The sequence below is a fragment of the Cygnus atratus genome, chromosome 1, assembly GCF_013377495.2.
Source record: "Cygnus atratus isolate AKBS03 ecotype Queensland, Australia chromosome 1, CAtr_DNAZoo_HiC_assembly, whole genome shotgun sequence".
Lineage (NCBI taxonomy): Eukaryota > Metazoa > Chordata > Aves > Anseriformes > Anatidae > Cygnus > Cygnus atratus.
In genome coordinates, this window is record NC_066362.1 from 176,501,923 (window position 1) to 176,522,876 (window position 20,954).

At 44.7% G+C, this 20,954-nt stretch overlaps 1 protein-coding gene across 17 annotated transcripts in view; it reads right to left on the reverse strand.

Moving 5' to 3' along the window:
- ELF1 (E74 like ETS transcription factor 1) overlaps positions 1-20,954 on the reverse strand; it is an 88,581-nt gene that overhangs the window by 52,082 nt on the left and 15,545 nt on the right. For 2 of the 17 annotated variants that reach the window (XM_050708181.1, XM_050708182.1), the window contains exon 1: positions 13,889-13,918. The exons of 4 other annotated variants lie outside the window; for them this stretch is intronic. The gene's annotated coding sequence lies outside the window, so the exon portion shown is untranslated. 11 more of the 17 variants (XM_050708174.1, XM_050708187.1, XM_050708173.1 and 8 more) reach the window with 11 other exon arrangements.

Consider the following 20,954-nt stretch of genomic DNA (forward strand, 5'->3'; position numbering starts at 1 on the left):
CCAACACCTGTGCTGTTTTCCAAGATAACCTACTTGTTCAGCATCGCTGTTTCCCAAAAGCTGCTGCTGGGTTAGATCAACCGGGCTGTCTGAATTGGAGCAGAGGGAGAAGGAGCATTAACAAGACAAAGAACACGGGCATTTCTGAACATCTAGCCAGGACACAACACGTGGCAGATCTGATTCACTGAAATGTCTGCAGAAAAACTTTAGGTAAAGCACCAAATGCAGAATACTCCACCTAAAAATCACACCTTTAAAACCTATGCAAGGCACGAGAGTGCTTACACAGTTATAGCAGGGAAGAACACCCACTCAGCCCATAATTATATCAAATAGTACTTTTCAAACTGCCGATTTTAATTTACTCTAAAATGCCCTGTATCCACTCGTATTACTCTGAAAACTCACGCGCTTCACGATGCTTACAGTAAATAAAAAATACATTAGCTACGCAACTATGTAGGATAAGAGAGAAACTAATACTCTCATGCCATTTGAGAAGTTTTCTTCTTATAGCGTAGCTTACATTTTATGTTCTAAAGTATTTGGATAGGGTGGGATTAGGAAGGGAGACTATTTGTCTGGGGAATTTCAAAGCGGTGAACTTGGCTATTAAGAGAATATAAATTCTCTCCTGGCTTGTTGCTAGACTAACAATTCCCACTGTGGGGTTTTAAACAGCGACAAAACGTGAGTCAAAGTCCAACAAGATTAATATAATAAAAGCAGAAAGATTTCTCCTAAGAGTTATGTGGAAAAGGAGCGGGGTCTGCAAAGGTCCCTCCACGGAAGGCCGCGTCTGGACAGGTCAGTATTTCCTAACCTCTGGGGAAATGTTTGCTCTGAAGCCCAAGTCACTCGCGTATGAGCACACACCTGCTCCGAGGAGACACGGGAATTCAGTGCTAATGAACTAGACGGAGAAATTTACGAGCGTGGCATGAAAAGACCTACAAAACCTGGCTATTTCGGAAAGTTTCAGAGCCCCCGCAAAGCAGGTGGAAAGAAATTCAAGCCTCACCTCTTCCTCATTTCATCACTCAAGTTCCTGAGTCTTTTGCAGAACTAAATAGGGAACGGCTGCTGCGTGTGTCCCCGCGCTGCGTGCATCCCCGTGCTGCGCAGCCGTGGCTCCTCCCGTGGGACCCCACAATGCCCCAGCTGCAGGGGGAAGGTGGGCAGCAGGGCCAGGGGGAACCAAACCACCTGGGGAAAGCAGGGGATCGCCCCGTCACCCTGGGCTGGGCTGCGCGTCCAACTCGGTCTCGTCCTGCAGCTGAAAGCTGTGCAACCTCGCCGCAGCCTCCAGCTCATGAAGGGTTCCTGGAGCTCTCTTTCCACCTCCCCTCAGCTCTGGAGAACGAGTAAAACAGATATTACGGCGCACAGGCTCATCAAGATTTTGCTACGCAGCTTGTAGGACCAGCAGGTGACCGCTCTTCTTGTAAGGGCTTACAAGGCATATTCCTCACCCTTACTCACGCAAGCATGCGCATGTGTACACACGCAGGGTTCTCCTCCCCTGACCTCAAATCTTCTCCATTCACATGACTTCCAAGAAACTCAAGTACCTCCTTAAGAAAGGACCTCGGTTGCTCTGAGTTTCCTCTGTAGACAACGGGACAGAAGGTGGGCTGCATCTCCTGGAGAGCTCAGTTTTCTCCACTGGTTATGGGCCAGCAACACAGGCTTGTTATTAAGGTCCAGACCTCAGCTCTGACATGAAAACTTGCAAATTATCATAGAAACCAGAGATGGAAAAAAGCCTTTTACCTACCACTTCTACCCTACCCCTTCCTTTCCCAGCACGACATCGAACCTGTACAGAGTTAGGGGCGGAACAAACAAACAAACAAAACAAAAAAAAAAAAAAAAAGAAGGGAAAGCTGAAGTTAAAGTGGAAGATCAACTGGTACCATAAACAAGGTAATACAGGAGGAGGTTGCTTTACATATTTTCTAATCCATCCCTTCACTTGTCCCCCAGCCTCCTTTATTTTTCTTTTTTTCCTCACCTAACATTTGATCTAATTATGATTATGAAGGCTGATTTGTCTGATTGCAAAGTCTCAGTTTCCAACCAGCCGTGGTTTGCTGTGATCAGAGATGCAATGAATTAATTTCAGAATTGTGGCTGGGAAGATAAACACACACACCACCACCATGCCTTCTGTCAAGGTACCATAAGCTTCAGGCAGAGGTTCTTGGAGGCTTTCCTACATGTGCCCTCCAGGGCTGCATACCCCATTTGCATCTTTCCTCTCCAACACCACAGTCCGAAGAAAAGTAGTGCTCAAAACTAACCGAAAGAGAGATCAGCACAAGCATCTTGTTGCTGAGTAAGGCTTCCAGCACAACTATGTTAGGAACGCGAGAGCTGGTGCCTTTCACAGAGGCAAAAACTTGGATTTTTAGAATTGTCGTCCTGGCTCCTGGTCCTGCAGAAACTCAAGGGACCAGACGCTGCATCCCTGGGGTCAAGACACCATTGTGAGCTACAAGCGGTCCCTATTGATTCATAACCCAAGGGAAGGCAGGGAAGAAAAAGCAAAGGAAAAAAAAAAGTCCTTATCTATCTCACCTTACCACCCCTACAACCTTCCTCTCTGCCATCCAGAAGATGAACCTCTCAGACTAAAAGCCTCTAATTCAAAGAGCAGGTAACACAGAAACATTTCATCGTGCAGCAAAGAAACCTCTACTCATTGCTGGCTAATCAACATATAAACAGTTGAAAAAATAAAAACACAAACATTCTGGGAGTTAGACCATCACATGCGGAAGAAAAGAGCATCAAATCAGTCAAAATGGCTGAAACTAACCTGCCCGGTTTCAGTTCTAATATAATTTTGACATGTGGAGTACTCAGTTCTCTAAAATCTGATGCAGAGGAAGATATTTTTAGGGCTCTAGCGTGAATAAAGTAACTACATTGTAATAATACACTTATCTTTAGTAATCATGAGATGCAGATAAAAATATTATATCTATTAAAATACACTTTTGAATGTGTTTTTTCTGTTGTTGTTTTTTTTTTTTTTTTTTTAATTTCAGAATACACATGTAACAACTTAACTGGAAGCCAGAAATTCCTCAGAAATGGACCCTCAAGTTGAGTTAGAATGAATATATATATATATATATTTATATATATATATATATATATATATATATATAGAATATATATATATATATTCTAAAGATTACTGGATCTTACAATAAAAACTCACCAAGCTGAGAAAGATGGCAATTATCTGCCCAGAAAGACATTCATGAAATCATGTGATTTCACGTTCAATCCTTCTGTTTCTCAAACACATTTCAAAACTCCTACAGTGGTGGTAGTGGAAAAAGAAATACTGGACCCCAGCTCTCCCTGCTCAACTGTAGCTCCCCTAGTTACTATTTTACAGTTTACACCTCAAGAGTTCAAGCCCTGCTTTCTCCCGAACCAATTAAATCCTGATCTTTACTCTCAGGTATCTAAATAAGGGTCTCGCACAGGCAATTATAATCATGAGCGCGCGCGGCCCTGAGTACGTTCTCGAGGAGCCGGTTTGCTTGCACAATGGCCGTCCAGGCCAGAAAGCGGAGTCATCTCTGGGAGCATCTGCCCCCCGGCTCGTGGTTTAACTGACAGGAAGCACAGACGGCGATACCCGGGCTGAGCGACAAGCGTTTCCTCAGCGCGCCTCCGGCTCCAGCTCCCCCGGCCGGGCCCGGCCTCCTGACGGGGCTCCGCTGCCTCACACGGGGAGGAGGAACTCGGAGACTCCTTCCAGAAAACTAAAAAGTGGAATAAGAGGTGCCCGCGCCTCAAGGAGTGAAAAGTGAAATACGTAGAGTTGGTCAGCTGGAGGGAGGGGAAAGTAATGAGGCTGTGCTTGTCACAACATGGCCGCTGTAGGGCTCCAACGCACGGTGTAAAAGGCTGGCTACAAGTTCTTGTCCACCACAGCCCAGGACATCTCACAACCATGCCTGTACCCTTTGGCGTTTGGCCTTCCTCAAGCACTCTTTTAAGCCATCAAGAAACCAAGTTGCTGGGTTTAGGTGAACAAGCAAACAAGCAGAAACCTTCAGAGATGAACCACAGCCAAGGGCAGACAGCACGCTGCCAAACACGGCACCAGCAGGTCTCCCTCACGGGACTGTCCTGTCCTACAAAAGGGGACACGCTGGGTGATCTGCAGGGCTTTCCTACCATTACCACCTCTACCTTCCATAAAACTGAAATGCTGAGGAACCACTGAGTACCAACAGGATAAGCACAAGAGTTAACACGGCCTAAGGAAGCAAAGAATCAACTGCTAGACACCGCAAAGTTTCAGCAAAAAGCAGAAACTCCTGAACAGTGCAGGATCTGGTTTTGGCGGTATTTATGAGAGAAGCAACATCCTATGTTCAGCCTCTCTCTAAAGCAGTCTTCTGCTCTGCCCCAGATAGCCCCATAACGTAGTCTGTCAGAAAACATCTCCTTAGCCAGCCCAAAAAACTATCCCTCCAGGTACGGTGAGAAACTATCAAGATGGCCTCATATCCTTCCTTCATGAGCGGTCATCTTTTTTGTCACAGTGGTAGCAAAACCAGTTTTGAGCTCAGTTTTCACATCTCTGCAGGGTCGCCCACTAACGCAGTAGAAAACATATCACTTGTGTGTTCAGTTGAGGCTTAAAGTAGCTGGTGGATATCTAGGAGAGTTAACTACCACCTACTGATATGGTCTAAGAGCATTTTCTGTGTAAATTCAGAAGCAGCTAAAACAAACAAACCAAAAAAGTCTTAACTGGACTTCTTGGAGCTTCTGGCATTTTACCCTTTATGGAACCAAGGTTTTCCACCCCAAGGTGCTCTCCATCCCCATCTCAGAACAGTTCCTGAATAAAACTGCATTCAGATGGTGACTGGCACTTTTAGAAGAGCAGCCATCTCAAAGTCAGTGCTTTGCTATTTCTTAAAGGCAACCAGGCTCCAAGACCTCCTGATTTTTAACTAGAACGCTGTTCTGTAACTAGGTTCCTTTGACAGAGCCTGCTTTGTCCCCAGCTTTCATGTGTCTCCATCTAAGCTCTGTGACCAAGGCAAGACTACATCCCTCCATGTCGTGGGCCCTGATCCATTCATGTCCTTGAAAGTCAGTAGAAGCCCTAGACAGGGCCCATCAGAAACTAAGAGAAAGCCTAAGGAAAAACACATAGCAGAAGCTTGCTTCTGAAGCATTTAAGTCCACTTCTGACACAAGTCCCACCCTTGTCAAATACTCAAGTAACCCTGAACAGCCAACAAAGTAAAAACCGCACAAAGTAATGGTTGCTCAAAAGCCTTTCTGAACAAAAAGAAAGCCTTGCAGCATGATCTGAACCTTACTAAATTTTGCTGGATTGGCAAAAGGACTTAGAAGAGGACTGAAAAAAAAAAAAAAAGAAGTATTTTCCATCTCAGATTCCAACAATACTATGTAGCCAACAGCATTTTATAGATTTGCTTCTTAGTTTGTAAGTCACGTTGGTCATATCTTGCAACATGTACTGGCAGGATTCAGTGTTTTCCTAACAAAACTGGGGTGGCAGATGTTGACACTGATCCAGCAATGGTTTACTCTCAAGCTGGATATTCTTTTTAACCCTGAAAGTTCATCTGCGCCCTGCTAACGAACCACAGATATTACAGCAAACATTTAAAGAGTTTCGTATGTCGTTATTTTCATGGTATACTGTACTCGCATAACACAAGCATGTAACTAAGCATAACGCAAAGTATATTGCTTATACACTATTAAATTAACCAAAATTTAACGTAACACAAGTATAGAGCTAGAATAACGGTAAGAGTGTTCTTTTATGAGTCATTTTCATTTTGGGGCAACTAAAGACAGTCTAAATTTTCAAGGTTTGTGTGTTTTAACAAAAAACAGGAAGGACAATGTTGTGGTACCTACATTTGTAAAAATCGAGGAAGCAAAGCAGAAATCAGGATTCCTTAATTCCTACAAAGTTGAAAACGCATTCCTTGAAGCAGCTGCTGCGTGCCAGCAGCAAGGCACCACCACGATGCTCCAAACAGCCTGCTTAGACATTTCTTCAGCTATCTCGGTTACAGCTAAGAAGTGAGGAGTGGTCTCCACAGAACTGCTTTTCCTGCAAAACAGCTCTGAGTCAACTTGTTTTGTGCCTCCAAAAGTACTAAGCTGACTGCCTTGCTCCCGCTGTGTTTTTCCGGGTAGGTAGGAGGAATCGCGCCTCAGCGAAGCACCACGTAGAGAGAGGAGCAAAAGCGAAACCAAGCAAGGCAACATCCACTGACCAGCCTTCCCCAGGCAACAAGAAACCAACTGCATTCATGGATTTCTCTTTCCCCCTTCAACAGAAGGAAACATGACTTTTAATCCTACGGTGTCCCTTTGATAAACATCCCAAAGAAGACATTTTCCAGATAACCAAGGAATTTTTTACAGTGTTGACTTACCGAGCAGAGCACAGTAACCAGCTTATAACTGTTTGCACTACGAGGCAGTACAGTGCAATGAGTTAATAATTTATCGCAGCATTGCTCTTGGCAACTGACCATAATCAACTTTTCAAATTCTTCCCAGTTTTCATAGTCCTTGCAAGAATATAGCATCTTTGGAGCTTCAGAACTATCTTCACGTTTTCTAGCCGAGGTAAAAGCTTTGATCTTCCCCAACACCTGCTTTTCTCTCAGACTGTTTCAGGCTCAGAGCAAAGGTCATCATTTCATTTCAATAACCCAATTTAGCAGACAGGAATAACTAGAATATTTTTAACAAAGCAAGATGTTAACAACATTCTTTCAGAAAGCTGCAGCAGCGCAGTTCTCAACCCCGTCTTTCCTTCCCCCTCTTCTCCCAGAAAGAAAAGGAACAAAAAAGACCAGCTTCACTCTCCACCCAAAATGTTTCAGACTTTTATTTACACGTTCCCCAACTAACACGCAAAAAACTTTTCTTCCCAGTTTATATTACCAAGACTTACCCCACTACATAATTTTTCAGCAAAACCTAATTTATCAGTGAACAAACTCCTCTCAACCAGAAGGATCTAGATGTAGGGTTCAGACAATTCATCAGGAAAACAAGCTTTTAATGGTTTAAAAATGGGGTACACAGGGATTTCTTCACAAAATGATCTCTTCACTGAAGCTTTTGCTGCAGACAATTGCCCTGTCCCAAAGAAAATTGTGCTAGCTCCTCCTCCCCCTTATTTTTCAGCCCCATCTTACAAAAAATCCCACAAAATGCCTGGCTCCACCGCTCCTAAATCAGTCCCAGCCTGCTTCAGCCAACGAGCCAAGCAACTTTGCATGGCACGAACTCTCATTTGCTAACGTGGCTGGTTTTAGCCGAACCAGATAAGGTATTGCTCACCCGAACAGTTCAGAGCGTGGATGGGAGGGGAGGGCAATAAAACACGGGGTAAAACCTATGGTATCACAGAGGGAAAAAAGAAGGTGGTACACCCAAGCAGCAAGGAGGCAGCTGCAAGGGTAGTCCCACAGCCTCAACCTAGGCACAGCCATGCCCACCTCTAACAGCTACCTAAAGCTAAGTTTGAAACAAATTAAACTGGTGCAAGTTTGCATGCACACAAAAACACACGTCTAGAGTTTAAATCCCAACTTTAGCTCAACCTGCTGTTGAGTCAAGAAGCTAAAGGCCGCAGCAAACGCCACCTTGCTGAAGGGGAGGTGTAAGGGTTTACAGCCCATCACCTCCAGGACAGGTCGTTACCTGAGTAAAACTCGCTCTGTCCAAGGCTCCCTTCTGCGCTTCAGGGCACATCCACTTGAAGCACCGCTGCGTGGGTTTAACGGGCCGTGCTGAGAAGCGACCGGGGTGGTTACGCGCGTAACCTTCAGTTATGAGTAAAAACGAGCAGCTGGGGTCAGGTCCAAGCACATTTGACGTGCACGTAAGCCTGGTAAACACAAGCTGTGAAGACACCAGAGACAGCAGCGAGCACTAGCATCACTTCCCCAGCCAGGCTGCAGGCACCGAGCTCGTTCACGACAGACAGCACAACAAGAGGTTCTCCAAACGCAGCCTCTGCCAGCCTTCACTTAAACGAGCTGCTTTCCCCACACAGTCTTCTTTTTTCCTGATTTCACCTCACCTAGAGGTTCTCATTTAAAGCAGCACAAATGAACGCACAAAACCTTCCCGCTGATTTTTATTTTTTTTTAATTTTTTTAAACAGGCATGCAAGGGGACACAGGAGAAACCCGTCGGTTCACACCCACGCACCACAGAGAGAGAGATCAGGATCGGTGGCCTTGGGTCTCTCCTCACAAGGCAGCAGTTATTTTACCCAGCTAGCTCCTTGCAGCTAGCTACTGCTACTGTCTTTGTCCTCAAATGCACAAGCTTTAAATCCCAGTATATCAATATAATGGTGTCACAGCTCCTTTCAGGCGTTTACAAAGTCTGGCAGCACAAGCTAATAAAATGTTTCCTAAGTTCATCTGAAGACAGGGCATGTGTAAGAGAAGCTTTAAACGTTGCTAACACCAGAATCAATACACAAAATACATCCTTTCTACTACATGGCTTAGAAACTATTGCATCTTTTCTGTAACTATCCCTGTTATTTTTAACATGGAGTCCTTGCTTTGCAGCTTGGCAAAGGTTTTCTGACATTTGTTACTGTTGAGAATTATTTCTAGTCCATTGCCATTGAAGCACCATTTAATACAGCTCGTTTGAGGGTTCATATTAAAAGACAATTAGCTTTTTAGAAAAACAAATGGTTGAATATTATATTACCTAAAACATATATAATTACCAGAAGTGCACATTTAGGACATTTTTCTACCAATGGTAATTATCTTCTCAGTTTTCCTCAGGACACCCCCTCCTCCCCAGTCCATTTTTATACGGTCTGAATTACTGGCTCTCTACATTGCAGCTCCACCAGACAAAATTTTACTTCTCTTAGTTGCTTCAAAAGCAACTTTTTCAATGTTGCCTTTAGCTGATAGTGGAAGAAATACACTTTTCAATTTGAAAAGGTTTGGTATTTTTTTAAAAAGCTACAAGCTCTACCTAGTTTCAAGTTTGCCTGACTGCTGTTTCTCAACACAGAAAGTTTCATTTTCATTCATATGTCTAAACCACCTTTTGGAAAGAAAAAAAGTCCCCAAACAGAGACTTCCTCTCCACAGTTCCTTCTTTTCTCTTTTTGAAATAAACAGAAGTATTTAAAACAAAAAAAGGCAGGATTCCACTCTCTGAATACCAAAACCAGGGAAAGCATCTGGAGAGCCCTGCTGAGCTTACAGTTCTCCACGAGCTGGTTTAGAGGTGCCTGTGGCCAGCAAACCAAATTCTTGCAATTTGTGTAGGTTTGCCACACTCTCTGCTCCACAACATGTAAATGTTTAAATTATTTTCTTGATAGCTAATACCCTCGTTCAGCTCCCATGCTTATTTTACAGGCATCGTTACAATTTTTGAATAGCTACGGAGAGCAAATAGCTTACAGAGGCTCTGGAGAGGGGAAAAATAACAGCACGAAACAGCAAACCTACCCAGAGAAAGGGAGTGGATAACGTTAACAACCACCTCCCAGGAATATGTCAGGCCAGATTCTGCCTTCAGCAGGCAACGTGCAGGTCCTGGTGCCTTCAAGACACAGTTTTCAAGAAAGCTGTTCCTCAGAGGGTCTTCTTCTGGTTGGAGAGACAACGCCCACTAAAAACAAACCGTGCCACGGCAGTCTTGGGAAACTGCTCTCTCGCTCCAAAACTATCTAGCAGGGCACACGGGGCACGCACACAGAGGAGAAAACTAACAGTATCCTTTGTCAACTTGCTTTTAACTTGAAATTGAGTCTCGGTGGAAGACCAAGTTAAACATTAATTCCCTGACAGTGGTCAGCCCTAGGTATCACAAGTCGTAACCGTAGTTTCACAATCGCATTTTGCCGTTTCTTTCCCTGGCTGCAATATAAAACTGAACAAACACTGAGATAACTTGGAACTGGAGAACAGCAGAAGTGACTTGATACAAAGCTTGTAAAAGCAAAGTAGCTTTCTCCCAACCTGTCAGCTTCATTAAGTGTCAAAATACCCCATGAGAAACATAAGTAATTCTGGAAAAACATACAGAATGCTGAAACAATATGTGCAGCCACAATATACATTCATATGCTCTTTTTCTTTCAGGAGCTGACGCAATTTGAATGCAGCTCACCCCCTTTCTTCCATTCTGAAAAAGTCTTGTATGGCAAAACATTTATACTGAGCTCACTTCAGAAGTCAAACCACCACCACGCAAGAAGACAAATTAGGTAAACGTGAAAGAAGCTCCCAAATGAAGTCAGGAGACAGTACGTTAACAGTAACCACTCAAGAAGTGCAAAACATTCCCTTCAAAATAAAAAAATATATATATATCCGGTATATTCACACAGAAATGTTGATGATTAGCTAAATATAGGGTGTTCTAGAAATAGTCTAAAACATCTAATTATAGAAGCAGACAGTGACATTCAATCCATCTAAAAACAACTCTTTCCCACAGTTTCCAACCTATGTATTTGCTATCCTCATTCCTAGCAAATGAGCTGAGCTGTAAAAAATTTCTCCAAGATACATGAAAAAAAGGTTGTACATCCAGGTTTGAGGACTGAAGGTTGTTCAGAGGCTAACAAAATGCCATCGTTTTCACATTCAAATCTTAACCCAACCAAAAGTCACCTGTGACCCAAGGTGACTGATCTCTTTAAGGACAGATAAAGGCCTGCACAATTCATCACTAAAGATAGCTGTTAGGTATTTAAGGCCTAAAACACATCAAGGTAAGCATGCACAAACTTCAGTCCCTATCTAATGGGATCCCGTTAGCACACAGACTGACACAGCTGGGGGCTTTGCCTGAAGCCAGACCTATATTGAAGAATAAATCATTTGTACCTCTCCAGAGATCAGCCCCTTCATGTCAGGAGAGGGAGAAAGTCCAGAGCATTTCACATTGCTGCTGCAGACTTTTGATAAGCAAAAGACCTCAAATTTCAGTACGTGTAGTCTCTCAAACGCTTTATCCGGGAAGGAACATTTAAATAAGATTTAAGAAAGCAAATAATCTCTAAAGCACATCAGTGGCATTAAAAGGATAAGGACGGTAAATCACTGGTGTATCGTAGCTAAGTTTCGGCGCTCACGGAGCAGGGCATAACCACGGCTGGAAACATGAACTCCACCTCCTGCCACTCCTCTACAGAATCACTCCAGAGGAGGAAAGTTCTTGCTGCTCTTCGCACACCCAACAAAACTCAAGAGAGTTACCAAAACTGTCAGTGAAAACAACAAAATCTGCCAGGGAAATCGAGAAACTTTTACTAACCCTTGCAAGAAGTGAAAGCTGTTTTGGAGATCAAAGCTTCTTATCTGATATAAAGGTAAATCCTGAATTTATGTTACGAAGTCTTTACTAGCAGCTCACCTAGTACAGGTCAACTGTAGTCCCCACCCTTGAACGCAGCTCTGCTGAAATGAAAGAAAAAGGTATACATACACCTTTTGCATTTTTCTTAAGCACACAAGTGTCCAAAGAGGAAAGCACACCACCGAAGCATGAGTTTGTAGCAATACTGAAACATCAGGCTATACCAGGCCAGCAACATTCTTAAAATCTGTGCTTTTTTTTTTTTTTTTTCTCCTCTTGTTTGAGTGCCAAGATCATGGACTTGGCAATTCTATTAGTCAATAGATTAAAAAAAAAAAAGAGCACATTAGAAAACAGGCATTTCTGTAAAAGCATGGGCCTGGAAATAATGTCCAAGCTAATTGGCATCTAATGATACCACTCCCATGGCTCATCTCTCATCAACCACAAATTCAATCCAAATAGAAAGATCCCTGCCTTAGGAAGGGGGGAGTAGGGGAGAAAATAGGTGTTGTTTTTTGTTCCTGAGACAGAAACAAATGTAGGCTTCAGCTATAAAAATCAACAAAAGCTAATGCCATTTCTTGTTCACTTCTAACCTGCTTATCTGCCTGCCAGAAGGAGACCTGTTCAAGCTGATATCTGTCAGGCTCAGAGGAATTTCAAATCGCTCTTCCTAACTCCACCACTGCACCCCAAATGCTTCTGTAGTTCTGGTGTAGCCCTCGCATGGCAGCAAGACGGCCTGAACATGGCAGCTTTGCCTTCAAAGAGGAACTGCTCCTCCACGAAGCCCTGCTCAAGAGAAAGCAGCGGCAGCTACTCACCCTTTAGCACAGAAAAAACGTTCTGCCCAAGATAAGCAGCTGCGACTTGGGAGCCGACTTAGGACAGGATAGCTGAAATGTTGAGGCTGGCTGTCTTGATGGGGTCCGGTACACAAAAAAAGAAGAAGTGGAGGAAAGAGGTAAGGAAAGGGAGGCTCACGCTCTGTCGGCTGCGAGCGCGGCAGACAATCGTTACCTCGGTCCTAAGGTCCGAAAATAAAACTCATGACAAAAAAAAACACGGACGATGCAAATCTCTTAAAGAATTCTTCAGTAAGAAACTTCTACCATCTACTGAAAACATTTTTTTTCCAAGTGGTTCCACTGTAGCTTTATTGTTTCCTCCATGGATGTTTCAGAGTGAAACAATACACCAAGCAAATTCCCGAAGCCCTCGCAAAAAAAATGTTGCTTTAAGACAGAAAAAATGCAAAACGTAAAATCAAAAGACAGTAAAAACACACCATACCGTAAGGTGCAGAAGGAAGATACAGGCAGTAGCTGGAAAGGACTGAAGATAAGAGACCGTCTCACCCCAAACATGACCACTTATTTAATGGTTGCCTCTCTCCCTCCCTCCCCTGTAACCAATTACAACATTAAGCAAGACTCCATTATGCTGTCAGATACAGGCTTCAGACAGCAAACGAAACTGGGAAGTATCCCCCCCTGCGTAAGAGTTTGAGCTCCCTGTCACTGCATTTTCAGAAGACGTTTGGCTCTGTTTCTCAACTGAGAGGCTGACATACGGGGTCCAAAGTTATCTGCTCAAACCAAATTTCTAAAGATATTAGCGTACATTTCTGCTCAGCTGCGAACAAGGTGGGAACACTCATTCGTCCACAAGAGTCCAGAAGTATATAATTAAGAGTATCAAGGTATTTTTCCTCCACTGAAAGCTGAAAAGTAATTCGACACAGCACAACCACCTCGGGGATTTTCCCGGTCCACTTCAACCACCGCTAACCCCATTTTTATAAGCGCTCGGTCCCTCTGCCACACGCGCGATCCCCATTATTATCATTTCCTAGTAATCCCCAGGGGAAGAGCGAGCACCTGCCCATTTTTCGGGGCGACGGGATTTAACCTCCCGTATTTTAGTAGCACGCAGAGGTTGCCTGGGCAGAAGGAGACCTGCAGCCGGGCGTCAAGAGCGACCCACCTTCGGCCCCTCCGAGCCTGCCATTTTGGGGCAGCTCGGGATGACACCGGGAAGGTGTCGGCACAGCAAAGGTGCTCAAAGCCACGGTGCTGGTATCCAAAACCTCGCCCGAACCACCTGGGACCCCGCTTGCCCAGCGGGTCCGCCTTGACGTGCAGCGCGCTTCCAAACGCGAGGATCGCGCATACCGCACGGCCAGCGCCCAGACCCTGACACGTCCCAAAGGCGACAGACAGCACGCCTAACACGCATTAAAAATCACAAACGCTTCCAAAACTGTCATATTCTGGAAAGCACCGAAACAGCCAGAGGGACACGCAGAACTACGGCCGCGCCACAGTGCTCCCCTCCCGAGCGCTGCTTTCATCCGCAGCTCCGTCTCTCCCCCCCCCAGCCCGCCCTGTCAGCGGGGAGCTCTCCTTCCCCCCCCCCCCGGCCCCGCTCGGAGGAGCTGGCAGCGCTCCCCCCGCCCGCCCCAGCCCAGCCCAGCACGTACCGCCGGGCCGCCCCGCAGCTCCATGCACTTAAAATGGCTCCTGACGAAAGGGGGGGAAGTGGTGCCCGGGCCCCGGCCGGTGACTCACCGCGGGGCCGGGCGGCGCGGCTGGGCTCGGCAGGGCTCGGCACGCCCCGGGCGGCGGCCGCCTCTCGGCCGGGCTCGGCCCGCAGGTGGCGGCGACGACCCGGGCTTCGGTGCCTTGTGTGCCCCGCCGGGCAGGTGCGGCCTTCGCGCCCCGCTTGGTCCCCGCATGTGTCCTGTCCCCAGGGCAGAAGGCCCTTTTCGCCCCCCCAGCTCCCCCTTCCTTGCCCCCAAAGCCGTGTCCTTGCCCCACGTCCTGCCCCGGCCACCCTCGTGACAAAGAAGTGGCTGTGGGACATCCCATAGTTGGTAGCCGCCACAGTGCTCGTGATGAACCCCAGAAAAATATAACCTGAGGAGGACCCCAAATCAGCTAGGGGAACACAGTCCCCGTACCGTTTTTCATCAAGTCAGCGAGAGCAGTGGCGTCCATGTCACTCAGGCTTTTGAGAGTATCTTGGTGAATTTCTTACATGCTCCTCACCCATGTAGCACCTCAACACCTGGGGACTGAGAATATCTCAGTGAATTTCCAACATGTTCCTCATCTTCCTAACTCACTGTGGTGCGAAATAAGGACCCAATCAACACACCCATGCTCCCAGCCACCCAACATGCAGAGGAAGGCAACGCGAGGGCTGTGGACGGGGCTTATGAATACAATCAGCACACGGAAAGGCCTGGCAGAAAGTCACCCTGTAAATTACTGCATGGAGGGTCAGGACAGGCTTCTTTCCATCTTGCGTTGGTGGGAAGGGTAAGCACAAGCAGGGTTTGCAGGCTGGCAAGCGCATTCATCTTCCGCTATACACCTGATTTCCAGAAGGACAGAGTCCAATGTGCCGCTTCAGAACCATGAAACATAGGGATGGCATGGCACAGACCCCAAACCATGCAGACAGGAGGGGGTAACCAGAAGGCGAGAAGCTGGGTTGGGAAGCAGGGGAGGAAAGAAGGCAACAGAGATGACTTTGCACACTTGTACAAAGACAGGTGAAAAGCCTTAAGCTGCCTCTAGCAAACAAATGGAAAAAACTCCCAATATGAGTAAGTGCTGCTGTAATTAAACACCCCCTAGTAATAAATGTTAGTCCAACAGGTGATTCACTGAGCAAAACTCGTTGTCTTAGGGACATTAATATCTCCGACTACTGGCCGTGTTCAGTAACTGAGAAGAAAATTCCAGTTTTACTTGCAGTTAATTCAGTCCCTACGATATCTTCATGGCACTCAAAGGCAAAAGTGGCTTCCAGCTTACTGTTTAAGGAACAGATATGCAGGTATTATTTTATTAAATGTATTGTATCCCATTATTTTGCAGTCTACTTTAAAGGCAGATATGAAGAAAACAACAGCAAGCAGAGCAGCAGCAGATTTTGTTTTTTTCTTCTATGATTTACCAAGTAGTTATCACTTAAGTCACTACTCACGTAGCTTCACTACAGCTCTTTATCAAAATGTGTCTTCATTTGTATTTCTCGGGTGAAAAAAGAAACCACATGGAGGAAACACCACAACGTTATTTTAGTCACTGTATATTTTCCACCACTTGTGACAGATGTATTTTTCCCTCTCTCCAGCAACTTCATTCTAATATAATCTTACTTCTGAAAGTATTTGTTTCTAGCACTGCAAAACCCTTTAGAAATCATGGGGCTCTGAGGGGAGAAATCTGACCAGCTGCTCAGCAGTTACAAGGACACTAACACAGACACAGGGAGAGCACCATTTTAATTATTAAAGAAAGTCTAATAGTTATGTTTTACAGGGGGGAAAAAAAAAAGTAAGAGTCTTATCCAGGCAATCAACCAAATTGAAAAATCATTCGTAGTGATGTATGACCACAAACTATGCAAACATTTTGCTGTTTCTAGGTTAAATCTGGAAGCAATATATATATTTTTAAAAGCTCATACAAAAAGCAAAAATATTTAGCAAGAGATAATGCAGGTGGATGTTCATCCCTACTACTGTATCAGATCTTTATGATTCTGGCTTAGAGAAGTGACCTTGCCCATTGCTGCGATGAGTATCTCTATGAAATTCAGACCATCACTTGCCCAAAAGACACAGCTAGACACTGACCAACAGCGTGGCCAAAGCCAATTCAAACAGCTTTTACCCTCCATCCCGGCCGCATATTGCTCACACCGAGCTACTCCCCCCACTATTTCCCAGCGCAAATATTTGCGTAGCCGCACAGCGAAGCAGGCGGTGGAACCAACCAGCAGAAAAAGTTAACGCTGCACAAATAAATAAATAACGCGTGATCAAATTTTCAAGCTTTCGTTGGCCCTGGCTCCCACAGCCACACGTGCTGAAGGGGAGCGGTGTGGTCGAGCGGGCAGCGCGGACCTGGATGTGGCTTCCATTTCTGCCGGCCTCATGTGTGGCCCCTGAAGGAGCTTCTCACAGCTTCTCACCCCCAGCTGGGTAAGTGCTGTCCCTCCTTCTTCTCCGGCCTTGAAAGCTACATGTGTGCAAAAGGGAGACTGTTAAGTTCTCGGCTACAACTGCCCCAGGTGTGACGGCAGGCCCGAGAGGCGCTCTGGAGGCATGCTGACCCACCTGAAACACAGAGACATTTCAGTCTCAAAGGGGCCTACTGCAAGAGAGGTTTGTGCCTCTTTTCAGCTTTCTTTTTTGGATGGGGGTTGGGGAAGGAGAAAATATTATTCAGACAAAGAAGGGGACAGAGGCTCTTGATTTAAAAACTGTTTTCCATTTTGCTTCTGTTACACACCAGGCCACCACAGGGAAGCCTAGAGAGTCCCCTGTGACATGGGACGCACGGTGCCATTCCTAAAGCTGCTGGAGATGCTGTAACTCCTCACCAAGGCTACAAGGGAGACTACATCCCTGCCCTCAGCACACACAGGCTTGGGTCTTCTTCAGGCTGAAGGGAAGACTCTGGCTCACAACTGGATAAAAATCAGATTTAACGAACTCCCCTTTCCCCTTTGGTTCCGTAGGATCTGAGTATCTCAAGCTTTGCAACATATTTAACCTCAGGTGTCTCTGGAGGAAGGAAATATTAATAATCCCATTCACAAACATGGCATGAACACCCCAGCCATATGCCCAAAATCAACTGCATGTGTACAAAAGGTGACACTTGAACCAACCTTCATCCAAATCTGAAGCTAGCACCTCAACTCTTGCACCCTTCTTTCTCCTTATCTACACCAAGAAACTGTACTGGTACTGCTACAGCATTTTAGTACTGTGGTCTCTCTGTCCCGGTAGTTGGGACTTGTGGACTGGCACCTCCCTCTGCAGCAGGTGCCACAAAAAACACAGAAACCCACAGCAGTTTCAGTCTAACGCTGCCAAATGCACAATGACCTAAATGTTTACAGATGGAGAAATTGCATCAAGAGATTGCAAGGTAACTTGTTCCTATCCACAGAGGAAGTCTACGCTACGAGACATCAGATATATAAAAGTTCACTATTCAACAATTTAATCACAAATCAAAAGGAGAAATTCAGAACCCAGAATTTTTGGATACCTAGAGTGCAGTCCTCACAGCTACCAGCTCTTAATGTGCACTTTAAAGGTACGGTTCAGTGATGTTCTGGTGCATGCTGAGTACAGGCTGAGCACAGAGCACAATGAATTTGAGAGAAAACACTCCACTGATTCACTGTAATGGTCACCTGAACTTTAGCTGAATTGTAGGAAATGAGAAGTGGCAGTGAATAAAGCTTATATTGGACAGGCCAGTATTCTCAAAGGCTGGGAGAGAAAGTAACCTGGTCACCCTACGTCTGATCAGAATCCTTCAGATAATAAATGTTGTCATCTTTCAAAATACACAAGAGTCTTTTGCAACTTTGTGGTCAGGAAACTCCAAGCCTCCTGAAATTAAACCCAAGTAGCAGAAGTGGTGAGAGAAGTGCTTCAAAAGCAATGGAGTCACAACCAAGCACTGGAGAGCTTTAACCTCATCCATTTTATACCTCCAGGTTTGCATCCAGTGTTTCCTACTGAATTTGGCAAGACAGCTGCCTTTGCCAGCAGAACAGCAACATCCCACACAGCTACAAACCCCTGACCTTGCACAGCTTTGCACAAACTCTTCTTGGATCACCACTAAGGTATTCCTAGGTCACATCTCAGAGATGACAAGCCTCAAGGAAAACCTACTTGCATAGTCACTTTTCCTTGCTCTTTTAAGTTCCTGCTTTCCTCCTGTTGTTACATTTGCTTCTGGTAAGAAACATTACTTTTCAGTATTTCTAAGAATGTTTTTAAGACCTGGCTATACCCTCCTTTCTACTGATAAACAGACTTAGGAGTGAAAGAATTGCAAAAATCCAGGCAGTAAACACAGCTCTGACTCGAGATAGCTTCTGATCCAATCTCAGCCGCAAGTTCCACGCTAGAGCTTCTCTCCGACACTTCTCTACCGACCCCAACCACACTTTTCTCTCCCCCCATCCTCTCCCTGCTCTGGTTCTGGTCCACGTGGTACCCGTTAAACCTTCCAGTGACCTGCTTTAACACATGAACGTGGCAGAAAGCTGACCGAGGTGGGTGGGGAGCATCAGCAGCTCTCTGTGCGGTTACCGAGTTGAATCAGCTCAGAAAAGGCTGTGATGAGCGAGCACTGCCAGCAAAAGACAGAGGACCTCCCTTTTGTGGGTGGTAGCGAAGCACCCTGCTAGGCTGGCTGAGCAATAGGGTTTTTCACCCTAAGAATCACAGGATTGCACGTTAGCTGAAAAAAACTGGGGGCGTGTTATCCAGGGGATGATCCAGGGAGGGAGGAGGGACAATCACGCCACTTAAACCTGTGACTCTCAGACCGATCCAACTCTGTCTCACCATCCCTCCTCACGCTATTTGTACATTAGTTTTGGAAAGTGCACTGAAAGTCATTTACCATCCTATAAATACACCTGCCAATGGATTTGATGGAAGTTACACGTTTAGACCCACAGATAAGACAATAAAACAAGGACATCAAAACAAAGAGAGGACAAATTTACAACCCGTACTACAACTCTGAGTAGAATTCAGATCCCCAAAAATCATGAAACAAAGAATGAAATCATGATCTGCAAATGCAGCCAGGAGTAATCACTGTGCCTCATCTACTGTTCTCACGAACCCCAGTCAGACAGACAAACAAAACAGTTGCATCCTGAAACACAACTCACTTCTAATTCACTACTTCCCAATCCTTCACGTGGGGACACTAAAGTGATCCAGAAAGACCAATACCCTTTTATCTTTAAATACTGTCTCTACACCCTGTCCCATCATGGCCCATACAACAAAGAAGCCAATTGATGGAAAGACTTGAGAAATAAATGGGCAGAGAAATGAATTTTATGAAAATAGCTGGGTAATTCCATCTGAATTTATTTTTTTTTAAATCTAGAAGAGCTTACTCCTTGAAAAAACAGACTGGAACCGCAGTTTCAGTCTACAGGTGGAAACACGGTGGAAGACTCAAGGTGGTGTAGTTCTACTCAACACTCAAATGTAGTTATAGACCATAACAGTAATGCCATTTAATATACAGAACATCTCACTAAGACTCCTCAATGCTAAATATTTGAAATAAACAAAGCCAAAAGGACCTCATTTTTGCACGGTAATAATTACTGGCTGTCCCAAGAGGACCGCAAGGGCACAGAAGTACTATGCTTTTATGCTGAATTCGCAGACAGTATGCGTAAAAGCTCTGGAAAATCTTGCAAAATTTACTTCAGTATTATACAAAGCTATACAATCCTGACTGCAGTAAGATCATGCTAGATTCATGGCATTCAAAAGGAAATGATCACCTGTGTATACAGCTGGCTTGAAAGACAAGTATTATAGGTCACCTACCTATTTTTATGGGTTTGTACTTAACTTGCTTTCAAGCAAACATGGGTTTCCTCCTATTGTGCAAGAAGGACAGAGAGGTGAGGGGATACTGAGCATGAAATGAGACTGGTAAAATTCAAAAACATACAAAAGAAAGAAAAAGTTCAATTTTCAAAAAAACAAGAAGCAATATTTCCTGAAAGACAATACTGATTCTTGAAATAGATCAGTAGATCATCCCACAAGTTGAGCTTCTGATCCCCCACTACTGTTCTCCTTCAGAGATCAATTTCCTTAACGGGATTGTTCTGTTTGTTCAGGAGTCCTTGCAAGGATAATTTTTAAGAATACAAACCTCTTATCTACAACTATTTACAACTTTATTGTTACAACTATTACAACTGCAAGAGATGTTACTATGCTGGTAACAGTAAACTTAGCCTTTGTTTTTTTCCTTTCTTACACCAAAATAAATAATAATACCAAAAAAAATATTTGCAAACATATGGTTCTAGACTGGATGAGCAAGGACTGCATGAGTTTGATATAATCAAACTGTGGCCTCTTATCTGGGACACTCCATAGCCCACTGAGGAATCCTCATTAAAAAGCTGTAACTATATTTTTCCTCTTCTCGTACTGTGAGTCACTCATTACATTTTTGGATGTTGCAACACATTCATGAATAATAAACACACGCTAGGAAGAAAAAAATCCAGCGTGAACACTGGATTTTTTTCATGTCTATATTTATCAGTATAAAAAGCAAATCAAGAATGAAGCTTAGAGCTGAGAAAAGTTTCTATGCAAGGAATGTTGTTATTCACAGACAAAATATTCGGTGTAGCCTGAGACAAGCACACAGATAGGCACAGAAGTTAGAGCACGACAACGTTAGCATTACTATTATTGTTTGGCCTTTATACAGCAAGAAAGGACAGGGGGAGGGATCGTCATGTTCCCCACCAAACTCTCTCCTAAGGGAGAACAGCCAGACACCGCCCTTTCGCTGGACAATTCTGGGCCCAATGCTGTGCTTTTGCAGCTGCCTTTTTTTTTTTTCCTCCTTTCTTTCTTTTTTTAAAGGCTAGGGAGTTAGGCTGCGGAGATGGCACAGCCCCAGAAAGTCAGCCGTGCCGCAGGAAATTAATGTTGATAC